The 9,937-nt window shown below is 45.9% G+C and overlaps 1 long non-coding RNA gene across 1 annotated transcript; it reads right to left on the bottom strand.

The window, feature by feature from the left end:
- Positions 1-625: 625 nt before the first annotated feature.
- Positions 626-4,469, bottom strand: LOC149873807 (uncharacterized). The gene is made up of 3 exons (XR_016439885.1): positions 4,143-4,469; positions 2,405-2,604; positions 626-920 (listed from the first exon to the last, which is right to left on the bottom strand). It is a non-coding gene; the product is annotated as an uncharacterized LOC149873807 (long non-coding RNA).
- Positions 4,470-9,937: the final 5,468 nt, after the last annotated feature.

Below are 9,937 nucleotides of genomic sequence, written 5' to 3'. Positions count from 1 at the left end.
TTGGGTAAATGCGATAACTTTTATCAGGCCAACTAAATATTTAATACATATAACTAGTAAAAAATATCACATTTACCCAAAGAACATTGTTTGCCTATGTCCTTAGACCAACACCCTCTTCTTCTACACAGTCTTTTTGTACACTCTTCCAGGCCTTGACAGAAATGAGCCAAAATGCTACCAAACTGGGAAATGTCTTTGCAGAGGGTTATGTCATCACAGTAGAGTAGCTGAGGCTTTCTGAAACAAGCTGTTTAAAAAGGTTTCCTTGTCTGTTACAAGGGAAAGGAAGCTTTTCTTGTTACAGATTAATGGCCGGTCATATTTATAAGAAAGTATTCACCTTAAATATAGTGCAAAAGATGTTTCAGCAGCAATCAATGAACAGAGCTGGTGCTTTCTCAGCTTGCATCTTTGTTAGGAGTAACTGAAAATTGCAGCCCTATCCCCTAGTTTTTTTGTGTATTGAATATTGCAGGTTGTGAAGTCTGACATTGTCCAAGTGGCACCTTTTCAAGGGTCAGTGATCAGGCAATGTGAGGAACACATTAAAAAAAACAATAAAATAACCAGCATGGTTTAAGCATCCAGCTGAAGGGCTGGACTGATTTTTATTTTGGTGGTGCTTACACAATTGGTGCTTTCTATTCTGTATCCAATAACACCAGATAAAAGCTGTCCTGGGTTAGTCAATAAACCTTAGACGAAAGCAGGGCCTTGCCAGACCTGGAGGCTTTTGATTTCTCCTGCGCAGTCTGACAGTACCTGGAGATTTCAGTTCCACTCCATCAAGTTTGGAAATTAGGCTGTAAATCATGTTCACCTTTCAGTCAATAATAGACACCACTCGGCCTCTTTGCACTGCTCGATCTGGTAACTGTTAACTCGTCAGTAGCGGTATTCCTTTTCCACCCACAGACCTAAAAAAGATTTTGGAAATAGAAGCTAGAAGCTATCAATAAAAGACTTCAGACAAGCCCTATATGAATAAATCACCGAAGAAGCCTGGTCTCTCAGTCAGATCATCTTAGGTGCAAGATTACTCTTTCCTTTTTCCTTAAATCATATAAGCAATTTTCAGTTTTAGTTGGTAAATCCTGTGTTCTAGCTAAAATACCTCTCAAACCAGTGGCAGCTCCCATTGGAAATGAATGTCTACTGCAGCAAAAAGTTATAAAATCTTTTAAAAAGCAATTAAAAATAACTATCTACATTGGTTTTTATTTCAAAATGTTATTTTATTTTAAAAGCAGGGAGGGGGTTATGTGTGTGTGTGTGTGTGTGCGCGTGCACATATGTAGAGAGAGAGAGGAGCAAATATTTGTCTGTGTGCTGTGTGTGAATAGATAAAAATAAATACTTGCCCATATATGTGTGTGTGTATGTCATATATATATCTATATATATATCTATAAATATATATATATATGATGCACACACACTCACATACACATTATATACATATAATAAGCCCTCTGTTGCCTTCTCTAATAACTATTATACACTAGCACTGGAGATAAACATTGGTTTCACAGAAACTATGGGATTTTGTATAAAAGGTAATAGGAAATATTTTTTACTCCACAAAATATTAGTGCTAAGTGCTTTACTTTTTCCCCTTATCCCTTATGGCATATGGTAGAGGGGGGGAAATCCATTAACAAATAGATGCTTAAATACATATATATGTATACATATACATATACACGGAGACACACACACACACACACACACACACAAATATTATATGTGTATATATATATATATAATATAAAAAAACCATTGACATATAAATACATTTTAAATACATATATATACATAGTTATACAAAAAATCCATTGACAAATATATACATACATATACACAGATGCATATATATATATATATACACAATATATAAATATATATACATAATATGTCTGTGTATATATGTCATATTTTATGTGTGTGTATACATACACACACTATATATACAGGCAAATATATATATACTATATATATGGGCAAATATATATCATTTAATATATATGCATATACATATATGTATGTATATATATCCAAAACAGCCCCTTCCCACACACACACATACACACAAATAAAATATTTGTGTGTGTGTGTGTGTGTGTGTATATATGTATGTATGTAGGTATTTTATGCCAACTGATTTCCCCCCCACGATATGCCATAAGGGATAAGGGGGGAAAGCAAAGCACTTGGCAATAATATGTTGTGGATAAAATAATTTCTCCTAATTTCTCAGTTTCTTTGAATCCGATTTTCACCTCCAGCGCTAGTGTTAAACACAGTTAACAGAGAAGGCAACAGAGGGCTTATAATACCAGTACTGAAATAACATGTGCACTATTAAATACATCTCCGCTGTAAAATTCTCCGAGTCAGTCACCTCTACGCAGCCGCCGCCGGTTGAACCCCTGTGCTATGGAGCCGTCCCCTTGTACTGCTTCAGAAACACGGTGAAATACGTGTTTCTCTATTTTACAAGGTGAGCTTCGTGAATGGTGCCTGGTTTGTGTTGATGTGGACTGGCTACAAGAGGTGCAGACTAAACGAGGTGCAGCCCTTCGAGTCTGGGTTGGAAAATGACTGCGGCAAAAAAGAAAAAGGAGCACTAGAGCAGCTGCTGGGCAGCAGAAAAAAGGCCTTACATTTAGGTCTCAACCCCACCCGCACGTCCCCCCCTCCAACCATGAATATGCAAACCAAAGACTAGAGGGATGAGGGAGGTGGTCATCCTGAGCGCTGCCAGGCGGGAGCCGGCCGCCGTCAGCCTGCTGTGGGACTGCGGGGGAAGCGTCTCGACATGCCCACCCGAGGAGCAAGGCTCAAACCCTGGGCGCTTTGGGGCACGGCTGCCCGTCCTGGCATGCGGCAGGCGCCGAGCACCGGGATGCTCTGGTCCTTGGCTCAGGCTTCTTGATCTCTTCCTGAGCACTTGTGTTGGCGCCCGCTCCCCTCTAAGGAGATGGCTGTGATCGGCTCCAGCTTCAGCCAGTTTCTGGCTAGCTCAACATGTGGGAAGGTTTTCAAAATCGCAGGGTCAAACACCGTCCCTATTGGAAGGAATACAAAACTCTTGGTTCAGAAGTGATGCCTTTTATTAGACCAACTACAAAATAGCATGCAAAGTATGCATCCAATAATAAATTACACACACACACACACACATATTCTAACTCAGTGGCCCGTGACCCTGACTCCTATGCTCAACAGCTACTGGTGCCCCTTTCCTCCAAGAATTTATCCAATCCCCCTTTCCCCCCACTTTTTGTTGATATATATGTGACTATAAATACGATTATATGATTCAATGTGATTATAGATATATGCTTAAGCATATAATCGTATTTATAGTCACATATTTATAAACAAAAAGTGGGGGGAAAGAGGGATTGGATAAATTCTTGGAGGAAAGGGGCACTATATATATATGTGTGTATATATAGGCAAGGTTTCAGGCACACATCACCTCTGAACCAACAGTTTTAGGGTTTTGTATTCCTTCTTCTCTCAGACCAACAGGCTATAAAACAGGTCCCTATTTGAACTTACTAATGGCAGTTTGAACTCTGTTCTCAATAGGGCCGGGATATCAGTCCCCGTCCCCCCCCCCCACCCCGACACACACACATATTCTCCATCAAGCTGGACATTGGCACCGTATGCTTTCCCCAGTGGAGACCTCTTCCAAAGGGCTGCGGGCACAAGGCCCCAACAGTGAAGGAAGAGAGAGCATTTTAAATGAGCACTCATATTTCCCAGCCCGTCTCTGCAGCACGAACAAAAGTCTTGCCACCAAGCAGGAGAGGGAGGGTCAAAACCAGGCGCTGTCGGGCAGCCAGCAGAGACCTGCAGAAACCTTTGCAGCCTCTCTCTGCCCCACCACCGTGGGGCTCTCCCCACTCTCCTCTGCCCCGAGGCATGGCAGCACCCCTGCTTGCAGGCACTAGCCTCTGGAGTCTCCCTGTCCTCCTGGCTGTGGAAAGCGGGGCTCCGGGTCTTGACTTTGCCAGCTCGGGACTTTGCCCCCTGCTCACCTGCCTAGATCCAGGGGGAACAGGAGCCCGTGGGCTAGCAAGCAGGGCTCTTCATCTCGCGTGGCCTTTCCTCAGATCCCTCCTTACCTTTAGATCCCTGTTGGGGGTGGGCATGGGGGTGCATTTCCTTGTCCTCTCGGCTTGCCTTCAGGGCTCCACATCCGCAAGACGCTGGGTAAAAAGGCGGCTTGCCTTTCCCCCGCCTTCCTTCTCCCCGACAAGCAGGAAAGAGAGGCAGGGCCCGGGGCTTGCTCCCCGGGAGCGTGTGCAGTGCCCCCCTGCCTTGCACCTCCGCGAACCGCGGGGCAAGGCTACCTTTGTTCCTTTATGCCGTCATAATTCAGCTACTGGGCGAGCCGCAGCTGGCTGCTCCCGGGGCCGGCCCTACGGAGCCCTGCTCCAGTCTGTGTCCCTGTCGGGAAGGCTGGCACGAGAGCAGGGAGCAGACACACCGATGCCCCCGTTCCCCGGGTTAGTGGAGGGGCAGGCTGCAAACGGGGCCGTGCGGGCTGAGCTGGGGAGGGAGGGTGAGCTCCGCACCGCTTCGCAGCTGCCCGGGTGGAAAGGACACGGGTGCCTTCCAGGATGGGTTTGCTCTGAGCCTGATTCCCCGGCCGCAAGTCTTCATCGGGAAGGGAGGCCCGATCCTGCTAAGGCAGCAGGACCTGCCATCTCCTGGGGGTGCTGTCTAGGCTGGAGCATCGCATCCCAAGGAAGAGGCGCCTTCAGTGTCGGGACTGGAAAAGGGAGGGGGGAGGCTGCAGTGATACAGCGGCATGTTGCAGCGATCTGCTTGCTCCTTAGTGGATTTAACCCCCTAGGAAGCCAGCCTGTGCATGGGCAGTCGCGGAACTAGCGGCTATTGCAAAGGTAACCCGAAAGCTCTGCTCCCCGCGGGGCTCCAGTATCCCCATCCCAGGGGTGGGGGAGAGGGAAGGGGTGTCCTCCCCTCCCCTCTTAGCCGCCCGTGCTCACACAGAGCCCAGCTGTGCCAGACACCAGACAGCTTGGCCATGAGTCTGGGGAGTGCAGAGAAAAGGACTGTAGACAGGCAGGTCATCCAAGCCCAGGTTCAGGGAAAAAAAGACACCCCTCCCCCGACCCACCTTTGTATCCCCCTCCCTATCCTGGAATCTGGATCATGGTGTTTTTAATAAGAAGCAAACGGACCCAAAGCAATTTCTGTTAGGGGTTTTTTTTTAAGTCGTATCCTTCGACTTACAAAGCCAGGCACCCTCAGTACCCTGAGTCCAGCTTTGCCTTGCATACGGAAAAAGAAGAAGGTGCAATCTAGGTGCATTGCTTAAAACCAGATTTGTTTTCCAAGGTAATGCATCATTTGGAAGTCTGATCCATCAGGGCTGGGGTTCCCCCCCGCCGTAAATAAATATAATGTCATAATAGAAAAATGCTCCCCTTGCTAGCAGTACAAGTCCAGCTTCAGACAGACTGCGTGGATCTACTCCGGCCCAAGACAGAGTATTGACCATGCTGCATCTCACGACCATGTAATTTAAGAGGAGAATTGGAGAGGCAGAAGAAGCAAGCGGTTGAACGGTTTTGAACTGGCCGGTCAGAGGTAGGATGCTGGGGTCCATCCCGGATGAGGTGAACCGGAGGCACTTGAGAGTGAAGGAGAAACTCTCTGTCCCAGGGCTCGGTTTTACACCACTTGCAATTTACTGCAGGGTTATTACCACTGTGTGTGCCCGTATGTATAGCAGCTGCATCTTGTGTAGGCATCATACACTTTGCTTCCCACAATGAATAGGCAGATCAAGCTTATGACATGGGAACATCTTAAAATCGCACTATCGTTTTTCTGCCCTACCTTTGGCTGGTTTGCCCTCCTGTATCTATGTGCATGCATCTACTATACACAGCCCTACGTGCATATTCGGGTAAGGCAAAAGAGGGCATCAGTACAATGTGGAGATGGCATATGCCTAGCATCCGTGTCTGGGGAACCTGGCACCTTATTCGGGCTCTAGTGCACGGGATGCTTTCTGACTGTCCTTCTGTGCTGTTAATTTTTAATCTAACTGCACCCATTAACGTAAACCCCTCTGATCGCCGTTTTCAAAACTATCTTAGCAAATCCACCTAAAGGAGAGGCGTTTCCTGGGACCTGAGCTCGATCCTCCCCGAGCTTTTCACACCAGTACCGCGCCCGATTGTCTTTCCTGGCCGAAATAGCTGCAGGCGAGCTTCTGAATTAATGCATTAAAAAACTGCCCCCCGTGACATGATTGTCGATCCGCGCGAACCTGGTATAGGAAGGCATAGCCCCCTACCAACATGAACATAACATGCCTTGTCTTAGTGGTTTGTTTCCTCCTCCGACAGTATTAACATCGCTCAAGGAATAGCAACTGTTGGTGAAAGCGGGTGTCGGCTACAACAGTCACAAAGGGCGATTAGAGCCGCAGAGCAAGGACAAGCCGACAGACAAACCCGTGGAGGAAGAATGATTCCCGAATTTGTTCCGAGCATCCATTCATTCATTGCCCTCTCGGTGTCAGCGCTCATCTGGGGGCTTTACTCGCCTAAGTTAAAAGTTACAGCCCGGGTTGTGATCACCGCATCAGCATCATCTTCTGGGACCCAGCCCGGTTTCTAGGGATTAACTGCCGTTGTCTTCACTGGAAGCAGAAGTGATGGGCTACAAGCATGAGCTTTTATTATTTGCGAGGTCTTTCAATGGTGGAGATTACACTGACATGAAGTAAAAGCTGACCACACACTTCTGAAAATGTGAGCCCTCAGTCTTTTACCATCTAACGCCCATTCATTTTCATGGCGATGCCTTTTCTCATTCTGGGCAGTCTGAGCAGAAAGGATGAAGTACTGTTAGAAATCCAGCTGTGTTCCTGGGACATTTCTTGGCAGACAAGAAGCAGAGTATTGCAAAAAAAGGTTTGAGGAGGGTGTTGTTTTGTTTTGTTTTGTTTTGAAGGAGAGTTGCTGCTGTGCAACTTGGCATATCCAAGAGATCAGGATAGTTCATGTAGGAACACATATAACTTTGAGCAGCTGAGGGCTGCTCCACTAAAATCAATGATTTACACCATAGTACAAGAGAAGTCTTACGTAGGAAGAACCAGATCCTCAGCTGGTAAAAATGGCTGTGCTGTATGCATTTTCACAAAGATTCATTTATACCAGATGAAGATCTTGCCCTGAGGGTTGATCCAAACTGGAATCAATCTCCAAACCTCCAGAGCTAAACTGAGGATGTCTCATTTTTCCCCAGCTTAATAGAGGTCTCATTTTTACCAGCACACACTACAGGTTCCTAATCACTATGTCCCACTTCTAGTTCTTGCAGCTTTGCCATATGCAGCAACATGACCCATCATCAGAAGATCTTGTAGGCTAATTGCATGAACACCAAATGAATGTGCTTCAGTACTCACAGTGATTGATCTCTACTGTAACATTAATATACACGAATGAAGAGTCTACAGTTGTGAACTAGCTAGTCTGTCCTTGAAGATAAATGTCATAAAATAGGCTCATTATGCATTATATAAGTGTATCGTTTTCTATCAGTGGTTTTTAAGGCTGAAGTCCCTTTAGACAGCATCATTTAATGGGCAGTCTACACTTCCCAAGAAGAGGACATTTTAAGAAATGTCCATGGAACTACATTGACAACTACATCAACTCTGGTCCCTGGTTGTAACTAGTGACTAAAAACAAAAAAAGCAACCTGAAAAATCTACACCCTTACTATGTTATGACACTGACAGTCTTGAAATGCCACTACTGCCCAAGAAATAGAAATGCTGCTCAGGTGGTAATGTAAGTCCAGATCCTCAAAAATACTGAGATGTTCCCAGTCTGGTGCTTAAATACTTTAGAGATTCTGGACCAGAGTGCCTAGACGTTATCTTGTAAAATAATGATGCTTAAATGAGGATTAACTGAGGGTCAAAATATGGCCTATTTTACAACATTGGGGTGAACGTCCCCCAAAGGCCTGAATCCTCTTTGAACTGTGCCTATGTTCTCATCTAGAATTACGTAGCTGTAAAATGTTGCCAGACATGAATTCCAGTCTAATATCACAGCATTTTCCATTTTTTGCACACATGAAAACAACTGTAGTTGTGCATCTGGGGCAAATATACTGGGATTACTCACAGCCTGGTTTGTAGGTAATGCATAAGGTAGTGCTCTTTTTGTTTTCTCAGCTTCTTTTTTTTGAATAGTCATCCAGGGTTGTGGAACTGCTCGGTGCAACTACTAGGCTGGAGATGTTCCACGTGTTTCCAGGTAGTGATCAGTCTTGGAGCATGGTTCAGAGAAGAAGGTTGATTACACCCTGTTTGGCCTATTAAATCTTGCTTCTTTCCTCATTGAATGTGGTCCTGCAGACAAGGAGATCCAATGCCTATGAAGCAGGTTTTATCCAAAATAGACTTAATTTTCAAAGATGGCCCCATTCTAATCAGTGGTGACAGGTACTGCTCAGCCTGTCTACAGTGAGATGACTGAAGAAGTTGTATTTGCCTAAGCTCTATATGCTGTTTTCAAGACAAACCTTTTATTCCAAAGCAGGCATAGACTCTTGCCCTCACAGAGGATGATGGTCAAGTTATCATTGGAAAGTCTGCCCAGTCTGCCAGTGGGCAGCAGATCAGGGTCAGAATCTTTTCTTTGTCTCATGTTTTAACTTTGCAGTAACCTTGCAACAATGTGGTTAGAAATTGTAGACTGAGAAAAGACCAATCTCCCCCTAACAGAATTAAAATAACCTAAGGGGGAATGAAACACTACACTTTAAGAAGCAAACCTGAGCCTATAAGAGCATAGCTACAATGGCAAGCATGTCAGCAATTGCTGAGCATGTGAGGACGGGGTTGTCAAGAACGTCACTTTGCCATGCTAACTAGCAGGTACCCTACTCCGAGTTTGTGCCTTCTGGCAGCTATACCCGGTATTCTTCGTCTCCTTTCCAAAGCACACATCGTATGGGCCAGGTCCTCAGTGGCATAGCTTCATTGGCTTCCCATGCCAGTTTACAGCAGTCCAGCACCTGGCCCTCCTTGTATTTAGGGAGAATAATGAATTAATAGCTAAGCTATCTCAGCCGATATAACCAAGGGTTACTAGTTCCATTACAATAGACTTGTTGTTGTTGTTGTTGTTGTTGTTGTTGTTATAGATGACAGCAGTAAGAACCCAGTGCCATCCTAACTGCTGGAGTGAGTTGCATGTTCCCTACCCTAGACTGCAGATACACACTGCAGTTCTAGTAGCTCAACTTCCTGCTAGCATCTACCACGCTATCAAGGAACAAGACGAGGCAGCCCCTGGAAAACAGAACCTGGGCTTTTGGATCAATGTATTTTAGGGGCACCTTTATTTGAGTAGAAGACTAAGGTGCCTGATAGATTCCTCTGTTTTGTTCCCACACTCGAGACAGACGGTATCATCTGAATCCTCTTGGACCTTGCTTGTTTAACACGGGGAACCAGAGGGTCACCTTTTCGAAAGAGATTAAGTACCCCCCCTCCCCTCCACCAAAGCGGGTCATGGGTGGGTGGGGGTCTTTGATAGGTGGTGGGCACACAGTGCTATGTTCTGACCTCACGTGGCCTGTGATAACACTGGGATTGAGCGGGGGGCGGGGGGAATCCCATTGAACCCTAGGGACATAGGGAGACAGGGAGGATCTGGCTTTCTGGGTAGTCCCCCCTGGTCCCCTCACCTTGCCACCCTCTGAATATGCCTGTTTCCAGCGGGGTGCAGGTGACACCCTGAATGCACCTTGGCATCCCTAGCATCCTTCCTACAGGGATCCTTGTCCCCACCACCGCGTTAACCATGCATCGGCTTGCAAAGCATCCACGGGAGATGGGGCAGCCCTCTGAGCG

Source organism: Crocodylus siamensis, chromosome 1 (assembly GCF_052110815.1).
Source record: "Crocodylus siamensis isolate JL-2025a chromosome 1, ASM5211081v1, whole genome shotgun sequence".
Lineage (NCBI taxonomy): Eukaryota > Metazoa > Chordata > Crocodylia > Crocodylidae > Crocodylus > Crocodylus siamensis.
Note: the sequence above shows the minus strand (reverse complement) of the source record. Positions and strands in the feature narration are given on the sequence as shown.